This window comes from Dasypus novemcinctus, chromosome 4 (assembly GCF_030445035.2).
Source record: "Dasypus novemcinctus isolate mDasNov1 chromosome 4, mDasNov1.1.hap2, whole genome shotgun sequence".
Lineage (NCBI taxonomy): Eukaryota > Metazoa > Chordata > Mammalia > Cingulata > Dasypodidae > Dasypus > Dasypus novemcinctus.
The window spans coordinates 60,155,762-60,173,607 of NC_080676.1; the positions used below are offsets into that span (position 1 = coordinate 60,155,762).

The 17,846-nt window shown below is 36.8% G+C and overlaps 1 protein-coding gene across 3 annotated transcripts in view; it reads left to right on the forward strand.

Moving 5' to 3' along the window:
* Positions 1 to 466: 466 nt before the first annotated feature.
* MAP3K13 (mitogen-activated protein kinase kinase kinase 13) overlaps positions 467 to 17,846 on the forward strand; it is a 205,527-nt gene continuing 188,147 nt past the window's right edge. The window contains exons 1-2 of one of the 3 annotated variants that reach the window (XM_004473731.4): positions 467 to 832; positions 2,645 to 2,771. The gene's annotated coding sequence lies outside the window, so the exon portion shown is untranslated. The remainder of the gene's footprint in view (positions 833 to 2,644; positions 2,772 to 17,846) is intronic. The other 2 variants (XM_023583201.3, XM_058295490.1) reach the window with 2 other exon arrangements.

A 17,846-nucleotide genomic window follows, 5' to 3' on the forward strand; every position in this document is an offset into this window, starting at 1 on the left:
AATGGTGGAGATGGTGCGCATTTTGAGACTCCACTTCTGGTCCTAGTTCTGCCCTAATTGTGTGACCTTTAATCGGTCACTTAAATGGATCCAATTTTCCTTACCGTAAGCATCAAGAGGTTGCCTAAATGATAAGCTTTAAAATTCCTTTCAGTTCTAACATTGTGACTTTTTCCCCCTAAGGATAAATCTCCTGTTCAGTTGGTTCTGTTTTTTTTTTCCCCTGGCTTGACTTCCTTCCACACTCATTTTACTGAGTATCTCCATGTTTTTGAGAGCAGGTTTTATTCGTCTTTTCCCCAGTACCTAGCTCAACAACTAAGTAGGTGGTAGGTAATCAAAATATTTTTAATAGAATTAAAATTGTTTTCTATGCAAGACTCCATCAGTTGGGGGGGTTGGGAAGGCACATGGCATAATCATTTAAAATCTGGGGTTACAGAGGTTAGTGGGAAAATTGATTCTAGTCTTTCTTATCACTTAAATGTTGCAACAGGGAACTCGTTACCCATGCATAATGGAGCAAAAATAGTTAACATTATTGACTGCTTTTAATGTGTCAGCGTTTCCCATGCTTCTCCGGCTAGATTTTCCAGCCGGCAAGGTGGATAGAAAAGAGCCAGGGAAACAAGCTACAGCACGACTCAACCCCGGTGAAACCAAGTCAGTCAGCTGGGGTCACCGCTCAGCGGGATTGCGAGGCGGGGTGAAATTACGGCAGGACATGACGCAAAGGAAGTTACGCCCTCGAGGCGGGACCTGGTTGCAGGGGGCGTCGCGGTGGGCGGGGCGGGGCTCCCGACGTCCACTCTGAGCCTTGGATCCAGGGCAGGTAACCTGCGGGCTGGGATGTGGCTGGGGTCAGGGGCGCGAGCTGGGGTTGGAGTCCCTGTTTGGGCCTAAAGCTCGGGCGGGGAGAAGCGGCTCTTGCAGTAGTGGTTGGAGGAGAGGCTCCTTGACAGGGACTCCCTGAGCAGATGGGGATACAGGGAGCCCTTGGGAACAGGGTTGCGGGGGCCGAGGTCGTCGAGGAAATAGTCTTACAGGAGTCAGGCCTGGGGATGGAGAGACAGCGCCTGGGGCCCTGAGATGAGCTGACTTAGAGTTCATCTCCCACCTACCCTGCCGCCGCGGCTCTGCTTGTAGGGGACAGAGGCCACTTCTTTTCGACTCTTTATCCAGAGGACAGTGCCTTGCCACTATTAGGCATTCTCTGGATGCTCTAGAATGAATGAATTAACATCGAACGATCGAACGAATAAATCTGATTCTGGCTCAGCGGGGGAGCGTTCCCAAATCTCAGTATCCCTACCTCTGAATGTGGAAGTGACTCTTGCCTAGTTTGTTAACCAGTGGTTTATGAGCATGCCGGTGCAGCTAGAGTTAAAGCACATTGTTGTTGTTGTTGTTTTGTAGCTACTGAAGTTTAGAATGTGTCTTTTAATTTTTTTTTTCTGGTGTGGGTAAAGATAATGCGATTGATTGGCTTCTTTCACATTCATTTACTTAAAAGAATTTAGGCGAATGATCCTGGGGAGGGATTGGCTATCAAATGATAAGCTGCAGCTGTAGCACTGAGCTTATAACTAGTGTTCTAAATGCTTTTCAGCAATATAAATCCACTTTCTTTTTTTCTAACGTTTTCTATATTGAAATACTTCTTACATCCGAGATACATATGAGAATTTTTAAATAACGAAAATGAAAACAGTGGTTGATAAAAACTGTTTCACCTATGTGTACACATAAGGTTAAGGCCTGTGCAAGAGTTGTAGGGAATCCCCAAAAGAAAAATCCCAGAAGATTAATAAATTGATTCCTTTGTAAAGCATTTGTTTACGAATTTGAAATGTGATAAAGAGTGGGCATATACTTAAAAAACAGGTATTGTAACCAGATTGTTTTGGTTGCCAAATGGCAAGAAGTGCAGACATCACATCAGGCTATGTAATGGCATCTGAGCATGAATCACTAACTGGATGTAGTTGCAGCAAGGTGATGAGGTGATTGTGTGTATGGGCTTCATGCTATCCAGTGGGAAAGTGTATTTTGAGAGACTCCAGAAATTTATCATTGGATTGGTTGTAATGGAGTGGTAGGAAAACCTGAATTTATGTTTGTTTGTTTGTTTTTCACAAAGAAGAAACATGTAAGCATTTTAAAATATAAAATCGAAGATGCTCTGAAAATAGGTCTAAACAAAACCAAGCCATAAAAGTAAACATGTAAATACGTGATTGCAGTCACTTAATTTTTTTTTTTCAAATTGTCTGCCTTTAAAACTTATTTTCTTAATTTCTGGAAAATGCTGGGGAATTTGGAAGTATCAGTTTCCATTTTCATTCCCACCTTTGTATCCTTTCACTATGGTACCATTTTTAGGATACATGAAAATATGGTATAAAGAAACGTTTTGAGAGTTTCTAGATTTACATTAATGTTAATGTCAATAATAAAGTCTAATTTGGTGCCTGGAACTACTATTCAATGTGATGTCCATTAAATTTTGCACATATAAATTTAAATTTTGCACATCTAAATATTTATATAGTCTATAAAATAGCTGTTGCCTATAATTACCCGTAATGAATTGATATCTAAGTGGTAACCTAGGTATGTACATTGACATTCTTGAGGTTTTCAGTTTTACAGAACACTGATATCTATGGAATCTAATATGGACTTCATTTAAAGAAATTCACGGACCATTCATGGACAAAAACATGAATCAATTTGATTTGTGGCATTCAAATCGTAGCACTTTGGGAGAGGTAAGTTGTTGACTGTGTTTTATGTTAGGTGAGAAATAGAACCACCCTATATTGGTCTAGGAAATTGTATTATTATAATGGAAAAATATAGGCCTGAATCTCTTTAAATTGTATTTTAATCAGGACCTTCCAAAAAGATTTTTGTGTGTATGAGACAGTTATTAATATTTTCCTGTCAAATTGATCAGAATTTAGAGAGACTGGCATTGTATGTTGTTCCTGGAAGGTTTCTATATTACTCTGCTTTCTTGCTTTGGGAGACCTCCTTTTAACACTCTAGAGCCTACTAGAAATAAAACAACTTGTAGGTACATTGTAGGAATGAGACTTCAAATAGCCATTTAAATCATCTTGCATCCAAGTTTGGCTCTGTAATAGTATATGTCCCAAATCTTCTGATCATTTTAATTTTATGTTTTAGGTTTACACAAGAAAAGAGACAAACAAATGGCTTTTCTTTATTCTGCATTTTTTATGCTGTTTCCTTTTCTTTCTCTTTTTGTCTCCTATTTCCTATTTTGTTCTTTTTTTAAAAAATTTATTTATAATCTCTTAAGTGATTCATTCTCCAGACCTTTTATTTTTCTGCCCTGGGGATAAAGTTTCTCTCTTTTCTATTTTACCTTTCATAACTTAGATGTTTTATCAGTCTGTTAATTTTCAAAACTTTAACTTTTAACTTTGTGATAGTTTGACACCTTTTAACCGCTAAGCATTAAACTTGTATATTTTCTGACTCTTATAGATACACATTGGCTACTTAGAATTTGTTCTATTCTAAAATCAGGAGGTGTTTCCAGGAATTCATCCACAGATATGTTTGCACATACATGCAAAAATGTGCATGCAAAGATGTTTATCATCATATTGTTTGAAATAACAAAAAACTAGAGATAACCTAAAACATCCTTCAAAAGGGGTCTGTTTAAGTTTTGTAAGGTACCTTCATACATGCTACTTTGCAGCTGTTAAAAAGAATGAAATAGAGTCATTAGTGCTGATATGGACAAAATCTCTAAGATACATTGCTACCTAAGAGAAAACAATATAGAACTGTATGTACAGTATGTTCCCTTTTGTGTTTTTTTAAAAAAATTCACATGTATATACATGCGAAATTTCTTCAAAATATTTATGGGTCTGTTGACAAAGGTGTACCTGGGGAATGAGACTAGAGGTCTAGGGTAGGAAGGAGACTCACATTTTTACTGTGTACTCTTTCTAGGCATTTTTCACTATGAGCATGTTTTTATTTTTTAATACCAAGAAACAAGGCTTTGGGATAATTTAATAATTATGGGAGCCTACTACCATTCTTAAAACTTTTTGTCTTTATAACTATTTTTACTGTTCAGAAGGAGTGGGGTTATACAAGTGAGTTTAATTTTTTCAGAACGGCATGCAAAGTTTAGTAATATTATAGTAGGTTTTTAACTTTGACATTAAACTACTACTATTTGTGAATAAATTAAGTGCTTAGTGATGCTGAATTCATTACCCCTGTACAATATATAGCATGTTACTGCCATGACCAGGTGATATGGATGTTGTTGTCTTTGCAGTCCAGGTGTGTCTTGCATTGGCCTGGCTCCCTGAGTTGTTCAGTAATACTGAATGGGATAGACTTTATTTTAATTGCTGTTTAGGGGCTCTACACTCTCCAAACAGGTCTTAAAATTATTATTTCATTTTGTTATTGATATTTAGAACTAGCTTAGGGCATTTCAAAGAATAGCTTGTTCTTTCTGTTATCAACAAACCAGAAAGATCATTTAAAGGGATATATATATATATAGGTAATCTCTCTGTATTGGGACTATTAGGTTGTTTTTATTTATTTATTTATCATTTCTTTTGTGGGAGTATTTGAATTGGTTGATTCCTTGTCTTGGGATTCAGCAAAAATCTAGCCACCTTTGTGTCTCCATACTTTCACTGTGGGAAATTTGGAATAATTTGGAATAATAGTAGTAGGTGAGTAAAATGAATTATTCAAGAAATTTAAAGATATAATAATCCTAATTATTTTAGTAGAGGGATTTTATTTGACACTTGCTCAAGAATAGTCTATATAGGATACATTCCTATTTGAATCCACTTACATACCTTGTTAAAATCATTATGAAGACTGCTGATCTAGGTGGTAAGTCAATAATTAATAGACTAGAACATGTTATGGCATGTCAGATGTTTTATACGATACGTTAACAGAATATTTTGTATGGTGTAGTCATCTTTGTTAAATGATGCCTTGCTTCTTGAGATCCTTGCGATTCATCTCTAATAGCCAGAAAAATTACTGGGTGTGATGACTGGAGTGGGATTCCTTATTCTTGCTAAGAGAATGGATAGAGATGAATTGAGTCTAAGGATACATTGTATTTCCTCAACCAAGATGCTAGAATGTGGTAAAGGCAATATATGGAAAGAAAGGTAAAGTTACATGTAGAGAGCATAGAATTGGGAAAGATACATATATATGCATGTATGTGAGTGTGTATATATATATGATTATATGTAACCACATCGTGTGTGTGTGTGTGTGTATAGAACCTTATGGAAAGCCAAAAATTCCTGATAGGGAAGTATCTAGATAGTGCAAGAGAAAAAAAAATCAGAATTTTAATGCTACAGATTTGGGCTAGTTGTGGGATCAAGTCATGATTTTGAGATCAGCTTAAAAGTATTTGGGCAGTTTTAAGATACTTCACAGGGTCCAGCTGACAGAAAGGCAGACAGAAACCTGAGAATAAAAAAAAAAATTTGTTTATGATGAATCCAGCAACATGTAAGATTATGGTTAAGGGTATCTTTTTAAGATTCTGTTTTGCAATATTGTTTTGGGGAGGGGAAAAAGAAGGGGAACTAAAAACATTTATTACTGTTCAGTTTGCACTTGAGCTAGGTTGGTAAGCCTTTCCTACAGTTCCAACCAAAATTAATCAGAACCCCATTAACATACAAAAATGTTAATACTGGAAATGTAATTTCATTCTTGAGGAACATGAGAACAGCTTTTAATCAATTTTGTGATTACATAAAAGATAACTGAGATGAGCTAGACTGAGGGGGGTTGGAACTATTTTGCTCAGAAAAATGAAGATTTTGGAAGGATTGTTCTCTATTATTTGAGGCCAAAATTAGGTCCAAAGGGGAAAAAGTATAGAACTCTAGTGGTATAGTTTGTGCCAAGAGGCAGTGAACTCTAGCTCATTAGAGTTGCTTAAGCAGAGTTTGAACATCAGGAATCCTGCAGAAAGGAGTTCTCATTGTATGGTAGATTATATTAGATTATAGGTCTCTTTCAAATTCTAAATTTTTTTATACTGCAGTAAAGTGATTTGGTATAGTATGAGTATACATTCTGCTATTTCTGTAATTAAATATTAATAGTTAAGTTATCCAGTGGTCACTTATCCACCAACTTCAACTTACCAATAATCAGGAAATACATTTTAAAATTTTCTAAGCACCCAAATTATAAGACACAAATTCCATGTGCTTTTCTCATTTTCTCACTCAGTTTATTTACTTTCATTTTAGAGACAGTTCTAACAGACTTGGTTAACTGGTATCTAACTCTACAGCATATTAAAAGCAGCAAATTATGAATAGGCTGAGTGTTCCTATTAGAGATAGCCACATTGGCAAGGAAGAGCAAGATAAAAAGTCACAAAGGAGACCAACTAATTTTTAAATCGTAGCTACCGGGGTTTTTTTTTTTTTTAAAGATTCGTTTTATTCTGTTATTCTGTGTCCCACCCCCACCCCCACCCCACATTCCCCCATTGTCTGTTCTCTGTGTCCATTCACTGTGTATTCTTCTGTGTCTGCTTGTATTTTCATTAGGTGGCTCCGGGAACCCATCCTAGGACCTTCTGGAGCGGGAGAGAGGCAATTATTCTCTTTCACCGACTCAGCTCCCTGTATTGCTATGTCTTCTTGTTTTCTCTCCTCTGTGTCTCTTGTTGCATCATCTTGCTATGCCAGCTCTCCGCATCAGCCAGCAGTCCTGCATCGGGCAGCTTTCCCGTATGGGGTGGCATTCCTATGCAGGGTGGCACTCCTGTGGGGCCACATTCCCGCATGGGCTGGCACTCTGCCATGAGCCAGCTCACTGCGTGGGCCAGCTTGCCCTCACCAGGAGGTCCTGGGCATCGAACCCTGGACCTCCTATATGGTAGACAGGAGCCCCAATTGGTTGAGCCACATCCATTTCCCCAGGGCTCTTTTGATAAGATGAAAACAGCCCTACATTAATGGATACTCAGTTAATAACCCTTAACTGAAATAATTTGCGTGTGGTATTTTCTATTGAAGAAAACAGGGAAAAATACTTGCATTATAGAAAAATCTCTTTTTGGTGTGTTTAACAATAAAAGACACTCAGATATTTTAGTGTTTGGAGAGGCTGTATTGTATAGTAGAAAGAGCACGGATTCTGGAGTCTATAGACTTAGGTTTAAATCTGGGCTCCACTATTTACTAGCTGTTCTATTAATTAAATTTATTACTCACTCTTAGCCTCAATTTCTTCATCTGTAAAACAGCAATTTAGTGAACATTAAAGATAATACATGTTGAATGTTTGCCCATAGTAGTTACTACATAAGTAATAGCTATGATTATTTCATTATTACCATTGAGCTTATTCCCCCTTGAATTTTTTTGCTCTTCAAATAGAGCAAGAACAAATTAATATAATAATTTTAGGGTGTAGGTTTAATATGAATAAATGCTAATAATGGAGATTGAAAACCTCTAAAAATGTTTTATTGTACAAGTAATTCATCTCCACTTTATAAAAATTAGGATATAGAAAATATATATGTAAGTAAAATGGATTAAATTGTCTTTAATCTACCAATGTTAACATTTTAGTGGCATGCTTTATTTTTTTTAACGGCTTTGAAATTACTGCCATTTCTGAATGTTGGCTGCTCATACTGATTGTACGTTTACTATAGTTGGAGAACTTGGTCATTATACAAATTAATCAGAATATTCAGTGAAAGATTGTAACATGGCACAATGCTGATTTAAAGAAAACCGCAGCTGGGAAACATGTAGCTCAACCAATTGGGCTCCCGTCTATAATATAGAAGGCCCAGGGTTCGATGCCCAGATGGTGAGGGCAAACTGGCCCAGGCAGAGTGCCAGCCCACACAGGAACACGGGCCCATGCAGGAGTGCTGCCCTGCGAGGGAATGCCATCCTGTGTGGGAAAGCCACCCCATCCAGGAGGGCTGGCCAACGTAGAGAGCTGGTGCAGCAAGATGACGTGGCAGGAGACACAGAGGAGAGGAAAGAAGACGACGTAACAGAACAGGGAGCTGAGGTGGCGCAAGAGAGTAGTCGCCTCTCTCCCACTCCGGAAGGTCCCAGAGGATCAGTTCCGGGAGCTGCCTAATGAGAATACAAGCAGACAGAAGAACACACAGCAAATGAACACAGAGCGCAGACAACGGGGGGAATGGGGGGTGAGAAATAAAATAAATATTTTAAAAATAAATAAATAAAACCCCAGCTTCATAAATTTTGTTGTACTGAAACCAGTTTTGTAGAAGAGTGGGTATAGCTTGGTGCTCTGGAGCTAGAGGATCTGAGTTTGAATCTTAGTCCACTAATTACTAGTTACTTAACTGCCTGAATTTCTTAACTTCTCAGTGCCTCAGTTTCTTCAACTGTAAATCATGGATAATAGTAGTATCTATTGTACGGGGTTGTTGGGAGGATTAAATAGATTAATTCACATAAAATGCTTGGAACATTGCCTGGCACTAAGTATGGGCTGAGTAGATATTAACTGGTATTATTAATTTTTAAAAGCTTAAAGTTTTGCTAAAAAAAAGACAGATTGATAGGAGCACATAAAATAAAAAGAGAAACAAATTAGAAAGCACGTAAAAGCAATCAATGAAATAAAAAAAATTCTCAGAAAAGAGAGAAGGAGGAAGTGTGGTGGGGATGCTGTATCTCTTGAGGGACACAGGCCACAGGTAATTACTTTCTAAGCCGGCATTAACTTTTTTTCTGTTAAATTCTGTTTTTTTCATTTGGAACTTGTAAAATGGTTTGAATTTTTCCATTTGAAGGCTTTGTTTCTTTTTCTACCTATTTAAATACTTTCAAACCATAATACTCATTCCTAGTTCAATTTCTATCTCTACCCCACAAAATCAACTTTATTTTACACTGTCTTTTCCAACAAACATTTTGGCCATGCTTTAAGAGATCAAAAGCCCTTTAAGACAACCTGAAATCATGGATGGTGATCAGAAAGATTCAGGAAATTATCATTAAATTAGTTTACCTGACTGTAGCCTGATGTAATTCTGTTAAGATTTTGAACTATAAATTCGACTGCAATTTGAAGTGAAGAATATTAAACAAATAGATAAGCCAATGATATTTAGCCATTGTTTGTACTATATCTTTTAAAAATTTTTTTCTTTCATTTTCTTCCTTTTTTTACCTTTTTCTCTCAGCATGGTATCTAGTGATCTGTATAATTGCTGACTAAAGAGTTATAACTTTTCAAAACTCTGTTTTTTAAAACTTATGATACTTGCTAGTAGAATTTTTTTTGGTGTGTGTGTTTTTGTTTTTGTTTTTTTAAAGCATCAAGTACCAAGTTTTTTTGAAGACCATGGCTTACCATCATAATGCATCAAGGTTTGAGTCGGAATAACCTCATCAAGACTTAAAGTCTCTTCAAAAGCTTCAAGTTCATCTGTGATAAAACTCTCCATTGAATGCTGTCACAAAAATAAAAGCTCTTAGGGACCAAGATTTATTAATAAATTCCATTTTATATCCTTTCATCTGACTTCTTTTCAATTTCCTTGATCTTTAGGGTCTTTCATATTGCTTATGTCCCTTTACACTAGAGTAAAGGACTGGTGCTTTCCAAATAATATATGTTCTCTGGCCATAAGTTTTCATTGACAGAGAAGCATAAACTTGTTGTGATAAGTTTAGGATCCATCTTTTGTTGTATCTTATAATAGATTTATTGAGTCAATAATAAGAAAATGAAGTAAAAATACTTGAATTCAGACCATAGTCTCAGAGGTTGTGTGGTTTAGAGAAAAGAGCCATATGCTGCTTATTCTGCCTTTGCATCTTACTAGGTATGTGGTAACTGAGAAAATTACTTAACCATCCTGAACTTTATTTCATCAATAGAGTGAATCTGATAATATTTTCCCTGCCTACCTCACAGGGTTGTGAGACTTAAATAAATTAATGTACATAGAAGAGACATTTTATATAAAATGTGTCATGCAAACATCCGGTCCTGTCACATAGTTGTAAGCCATTTCTCTCAGTTATTGGCCCTGGGAGGCTAGGTAGGGAATGTAAGCACAGTGAAAGCGCCAGGCTAGATACATGGTAACAAGGCTGTGTTAAATTTTTTGTTTTCTCTGGGTACATAGAATGTAGAATACTGTTGTGGGCTAATTCTAAGAAAAAGACTACTATTAATTTCCATTAAATTTTAAGTTAGCATTGGTAATACATTAGTGCTCTAGAGCCATTATGGGTTGTAACATTATTAGTGATTTGTAAAATCTGTTTACAAAATTATGATTTTTTTTTTTTTTTAATGAAAGAGCATAGAAGAGAAAATTACACAGTGCGTCCCACATGATTGGGTAACTATTGCTTTAGCTGTATGTATGTGTGTGTGTGTTTATTTGTATTTGTGTATTTGGTCAATAAATAAAACTTATTTTTTCCTATGAATTGCAGTCACTGTTCTAGGAGTATCAATCTATGCATTTGGACCCTTGTGAGTTCCAATGTTTTTTCTCATTTCATATTACTACTTGTGACCAGAATTAATACTTAGTATCAGTTTAATTTTTGGTCTAATGAGATTTTTAAAAATTTCATAGCACAGAGAAAGCCTGTAGACGTTATGGGTATTTTACCTAATATTCTAATACTACCTACTCTGACACCCTTATTATAGCATTTAAATAATTAATACTGGGGAGTGGGTGTGACTCCAGCAGTTGAGTGCCCACCCCCACATGGGAGGCCCCAGGTTTGGTTCCTGGTGCCTCCTGAAAAAAAAACAAAAAAACAAACGAAAAAACCAACTCAGGGAAGCCAATATGGCTAAATGGTTGAGCACTGGCTTCCCATACACAAGGACCCAGGTTCAATCTCTGGCTCCCGGTACTTAAAATATATGTATATATTAGTAGAAAGATGGTATTAAATGCTTTTCATTTTTCATGTTTTTTAATTTTTATCTTGCTAGTCTAATGGAAAACAAAAAATTCTTTTTTATTGTTTGAAGACTCAGTAGAGAGAGGCTGTAGAAAATACAGGTATTATGAGTAGGAGTCTCATGGTTTCTAGAAGAGAAAATGCCAATTTTTCTTTAAGTATTTAAATTTGTACTTAGAATAATGATTTAAGATTAACTTATTCAACTGGTTTCCCTAAAAAGCGGTATCTACTTCTTTGTTAATCGTATTGGTTAAGAATAGGTGAATTTCATATTGTCCCATGTATGACAGGAAATGGTTTCTTTTTCCAGGGATTGTATATTCCAATTCATTGATGAACTAATTCTTTAGTGCTTTAGTGTACTGAAATGCTATATTTGTTACCCTGGGTTTATCTATTTAAAGCTTTAATGGAAAGTTGTACATGGAATTGATTTTCTCTGCTTACAAATTCCAGAAATGTATACAGTCCTAGCAACATTAATATCTATCAGAAGATTTAAAATTTAGAATCCAACTGTTTTATTTTCCTTGAAGAGTCATGGTCAAGCTTCATGCATTGGTAGAGACAGAATGAATTCCACAGATTGTATAAATTGAAGCTCTTATTTGTATGACAATTGACTGTGACCTTTTGTGTTCATTACCATTTATGAATGATTTTTCGTTGTTCCACTACCCCTCCCCCAAATCACATTTACATTTGCTACCTCTCCATGTGGAAAGTAGGATCTACCTATGAAAATGTCAGGAAAAGCAGTTTAGCAACGTTAACTTGACTACTAACTAGTTCTTCAACTCTTATGTATAGTCCATCATCAAATTCTGTCTTTTCTACCTCTTCGATATCTTTCAAATTATCCTTTCTATCTTTCAAATTATCCTTTCTATCTTTCAAATTATCCCTCTCTTTCTTTTCTCACTTCCACCCACACTTATTTTATGCTACCATCATCTTTGTTTCTGCTTCTGCAATAATTCAACCAGTCTGTATCTACTCTTCCTCTAATATAATACTACTAATCTTTTTGGTCACCTGCTTTAAATTCTTGGTGTCTTATTGTCCTTAAAATTGAACCCCAAATCTTTAGTATGTCCTACAGGGCCATACATGAACTGGTTTTTTTTTTTTTTTTTTTTAAAGAGTTATTTATTTTATTTATTTCTCTCCCCTCCCCCCCCCCCCCCCCCCGGTTGTCTGTTCTGTGTCCATTTGCTGCATCTTCTTTGTCCGCTTTTGTTGTCAGTGGCACAGGAATCTGTGTTTCTTTTTGTTGTGTCATCTTATTGTGTCAGTTCTCCGTATGTGCAGCACCATTCCTGGGCAGGCTGCACTTTCTTTCGTGCTGGGCGGCTCTCCTTACGGGGCGCACTCCTTGCGCATGGGGCTCCCCTATGCGGGGACACCCCTGTGTGGCAGGGCACTCCTTGCGTGCATCAGCACTGTGCATGGGCCAGCTCCACACGGGTCAAGGAGACCTGGGGTTTGAACCATGGGCCTCCCATGTGGTTGATGGACGCCCTAACCACGGGGCCAAATCCACCGCCTGGTTCTTATTTATATCTCTAGTCACTATCCTTTGCTTACTGAGTTCCAGCCACAGTGGCCTTGTAGTTCCCTGAAGATGCCAGTTTTTTTTTCCTTTAGGATTTCCTTTAGGATTTTTTGCAGACACTTTCTGCTTGGAATGCTCTCCTCCCTTTTATTCCATTTTTCTAACTCAGTCATACTTCAAGTCTCACTTTACATATTTCTTCAAGGAAGCCTTCTTGCACACTCCAGACCAAATTAGACCCTGCCTCCATGATTCTTTCACAAATTACCCAGTTCCTCTCTCACCCAGAACATAGTTACCATTATTTGCTTAGTCGTTAGTTAATAATCTTACCCAAAGACTAAAACTTCATGAGGGCAGGAACTGCTGTATGTTTTATTTACCACTGTATCCAGTGCTTAGTAAAGTGCCTAGCAAATAGGGATTCATCAAGTATTTGTGGACTAATTGTTCCCACAGCTGCCACTCTTCACTTAGATATTTCAGGTACTGTAAATTCTCCTAGGTTGCTTAACTTCTCTTTAGAACCCTCTGATTACTTCGTATCTCACTCTAAGTATAAGCCAAAGTCCTTTTAAATATCTGTCTCCTCTCTCCTCTTACCCCTCCATAATATGCTGTCTGCCATAGCCACTCTGGTCTCCTAACTGATCCTCAGAAATGCCAAGCTTTTTTTTTGCCTCAGGACTTTCGTACTTGGTATTCCCTGTGCCTGGAATATTCTTGCCTTAAATATATATGTGACTTAATCACTCATCTCCTTCATGGTCCTTCACCTTTTCAGTGAAGCCTTCTCTAAGGACCATGTTTAAAATTGTAACTTCATCACCACTCCCATGGCATCTTTGTCCCACTTCCTGCTTTATTTTCTCCACAGAACTTATCTCTGACTGACACCTTACTTACCGGTGCTTCTCCCAGCACCCAGAACAGACCCTGACATGCAGTAGGCACTTAGGAAATATTTATGTGTGAATTTAACCTGTATTCATAAAGGTGCATATTTGGGACAATGATCCCTATAACCCAAATTATGGGGTCTTAATATTTCAAAATGGATTTTAAAAGTCGAGTTAATTAAATTTATGTATATCCTGCCTGTTCTAAAATATATTTGTGTTGACTTATAAAAGTATGTAGTACAATGAGACAAAGATTTAAGAAGAGAACAATACAAAGAGAATGTAATAGTAATTTTAAACTGGGTAAAGTAAATGCACAGAAGGTCCAGCATAGTAGCTAAAGGCAGGTTATAAATTTGACTTGTTAAAGAGTTAGCTTTGCTCAGAAATGATCATTGGACTGGAATCATGAACTTGTGTTCTATGGTACAAGACAAATATTTACATAGGAACCCAGAAAATTTTTTGACTTAATTGTAAGACATCATGAAATTACTCTTCTAGAAAAATCTTGCTTTCTGTATTAAGAAAATATTTTCTCTTTTTCCATAAAACAAACATAATCTGTCTATTGTAAAGGCTCTGCTATGTCTGAGAAACAGCAGCCATGCTAGTCAGACTGCTTTATTGCATCTAGGACATTTCTAAAAGTTGATTTATACTTAGTAATTGAATATTTAAACATATCTGCTGTCAAAGATACCAACTAGCAACATTACTTTCCCTAGTTTTTCTTACTCTGATCAAGAGGTAGTTTGAGATTCCAGTGTTTGTGGCTTACCGCTTATATAGGTAGACTATTGACAACTTAGAAATAGATTTTTGTACAATCTACAACTGAATTGGGTTTGAGGATAGAGAGGTAGGTGAATTAGCCTTCAAGAAATCTTTTGGTAATCAACCAAATTAATGTAACTAATATCAGAGCTACCTTTTTTTGTGCTTCTAGTTAAAGGGGATATATAGTACATGTCTTTTGCCTCACTGCATGTCTACTTTCCTAATTCCAGTTTCATTTTTGTTTTTTGTCATTTACACCTGAATCTAAGAACGGAAATACCTGCAGGTCAGAAATACAGGGGTATTTTGAGGTGGAAGAAGAGAATACTTAGTTAAGTGGCGTTCTATTGGCAAAATGTGCTAGCACTGTTTTTCTTCCTTTTTAATTTTCTGCTTTCTATCTTTGCCTAGAGATAAAAAGCACTTTATCAACCCCATTTTTCAAGCTTGAAAGAGGGAACTAAACCAACAATGGATTTTTAGGGAAATAATGGAAGTCTGTATTTTTAAAAATCACTAATGTTCAATATAATATGAAGAGACAACAAGAATGCAGCACAACTGTTAAAATGGACATGAAAGAACAAATCACGAAAGGGAAAGTAATTTTACCAAAAGCATTATGAACAACTTGCTGCTGATTAAATGATTCTATTGGTTTTCATTTAATCTTTAAAAACACATCACTCTAATTTAAAAAATATGAATTGAATTTGCTTAATGTATTTTATTTATTTGATGGAACTTTATGTTTTATTTTAAGAAATCATGCATCTCTTCACTTTGGCACTTGATTGGAAACAGGAAAAAACTTGAGAACAGACAGAACCATCCATGTGAAAATGATGCAAAGGTCATCATATCATCTGCATAAGTGATATAAAAGCAGAAAGACCTTGTTTTCCATAAAAGTGTTGAAGTAGCAGAAAGAAAATATCCCCTAACTTCTTTGCTGACTCATATTTGCCATGTGATGAGGATAGGAAAAAAATATGTCCAGGCTTTTAAATCGATATTTCCTAAATTGTGTTCTCCAGAATGCCTGACAAAGCTAAAAGAGTATATGCATCTAAAGGGTTCTATAGTGACATGTTTGGAAAATGTTGCCTTCTTTTCTGGAAATTTATAATGCATATTACCATTTTCCTAACATGCGACCAGAACCTTTTTTGTTGTTGTTGTTGTTATTAATAACCCTTGGAATAGTGTTTCAGAGAATGCCAGTTTAGACTGAAACATAAGAAATTTAAAATATGTTTGCATACATATATACATATACATATGTATATAATATATTCTACAGTATTTGATATACTTGGAAATTGGCTAAATAAATCCTGATTATCAAGAAAATAATTATTCCTTAATGAAATATGCTAAAATATTAAATTCATATATTTCTACTCAAATATGTGATCATTAAATAATCTGTGCAGCAATCACACAGTTAATCACTACCTTTTCCTGGTAACTCTTTACTTGGCCTCCAAAATATCATACTCTTCAGGCTTTCCTCCTCCTTCTCTGACTGTTCTTTTAGTCTTCCTTCTGAGCCTCTTCTCCTTTTCTTGGCCTTTAAATATTAGAGTGCCCCAGAGCTCAATCCTTGGACTTTCTTTTCTGTCTATATTCACTTCTCTTCATGATCTCATCTGCTCTTGAAGCTGTAATACCATTGAGCATGATGTTGACCTTCACATTTTTATCTCCAACCTGGGTCCATCTCCTAAATTCCAGAGTTGTATATACAACTGCATTTGGAATATCTAATACACATCTCAAACTTAACATGTTCAAAACTGAACTCCTAATCTTCCTTATCATGGAAATGTCCTTCTCTTCAGTTTTTCCCATCTCAGTAATGGACAATTCCATCCTTCCTTTCTCAACCTTTAATTCACCTTTGACTCCTCTCTTTCTTTCACACCATACAATCTGTTGCTTTAGAAAGTCCTGGTGACTCTTGTAAAATGTAACCAGAATCTGACCACCCTCTCTGCTGCCACTTTCAGTTGCACTTGCTCCTAACTTACCTTCCTGCTTCCACCTTTGCCCCTTTCAATCTAATAATACAGCAGCCAAAATTAAAGCAGAAGTTAGATCAAGTCACTCTGTCCAAAACTTTCTAATACCTTTATTTTTAAAAAAAAAAGATTGATTTTTTTTCTCTCCCCTTTCCTTCCTCCCCCCCCCCCCCAGTTGTCTGCTCTCTGTGTCCATTCACTGTGTATTCTTCTGTGTCCGCTTGTATTCTTGTCAGCGGCACCAGGAATCTCTATCTGTCTCTCTTTTTGTTGCATCCTCTTGCTGCGTCAGCTCTCCATGTGTGTGACGCCACTCCTGGGCAGGCTGCATTTTTTTTGCACAGGGCAGCTCTCCTTACAGGGTGCACTCCTAGCGCGTGGGGCTCCCCTACGTGGGGGACACCCCTGCTTGGCAGGGCACTCCTTGTGCGCATCAGCACTGCACGTGGGCCAGCTCCACACGGGTCAGGAGACCCTGGGTTTGAACCCTGGACCTCCCATGTGGTAGGCAGACGCGCTATCAGTTCAGCCAAATCTGCTTCCCTCTAATAAACTTCCATCTCACGGTAAAACCCTTTACCTCTTCGATCTAATCTAATCCTCTCCCCGAGATTCACTTGCTTTAGCCGTAGTGGCCTGCGGTCTGTTTCGGGTGCCTTTGCGGCTGTTGCCCCTGCCTGGAAGAATGCTTGTCTCGGTACCGTGGTGCACGTTCCCTTACCCGCTGTAGGGCTTGACTCAGAAGCCCCGTCCTCAGTAAGGTCTTCATTAGCCATGCTTTCTCCTCCTCCCCCACCCCACTTTCTATTCCCTTTTCTTGCTTTCTTTTTCTCCTTTGTACTTCACACTATGTAACATTCTACGTATTTTCCTTATTCTTATTTCTTTCTTGCAACACTAGAATGTAAACTGCATGAGAGCAGGGTGGTTTGTTTTGTCTTTTTTTGTTGTCACTGCTGTGTCCCTAGTGCCTAGAACAAGGTCTGGTTCATAGAAAGTACTAAATAAATATTTGTTGAATCAAATAATGAATCAATTGTGTATGAAATTGGTTAATTGTGTTAAGGTAGCTTAATATGTTTAATTGAGTTAATAAAATGGTTAAATATGATATAAAGATTTCGTTTATCCAAAAATCAAAATAGTTTTTAGATAATAGGGAGAAGTCTCTTCAAACTGGAAATTCCTCAAAGTGTCAGTATTCATTTCTACTCTTCATTCAAGTAATATTTATTGAATACTTGCTATTTTCAGATACACTATCAATATGAATGAAGAAATATTAATCCTTTAAACAAATTAAAATTCAGCAAATTATTCTTGAATAGGTAAACCAAATATAATCAACATAGTGATCGTATCTTTTCCTGAATTTACCATAGCATTTAAAAATAGTTGTGGAGAGCAGATGTGGCTCAAGCCATTGAATGCCTGCTTCCCACATGGGAGGTCCAGGGTTCGGTCCTCAGTGCCTCCTAAAAACAAAAACAACAAGCAAACAACAAAAAAACAACTCAGAGGACCTTATGTGGCTCAGTGGTTGAGTGCTGGCTTCCCACATATGAAGTCC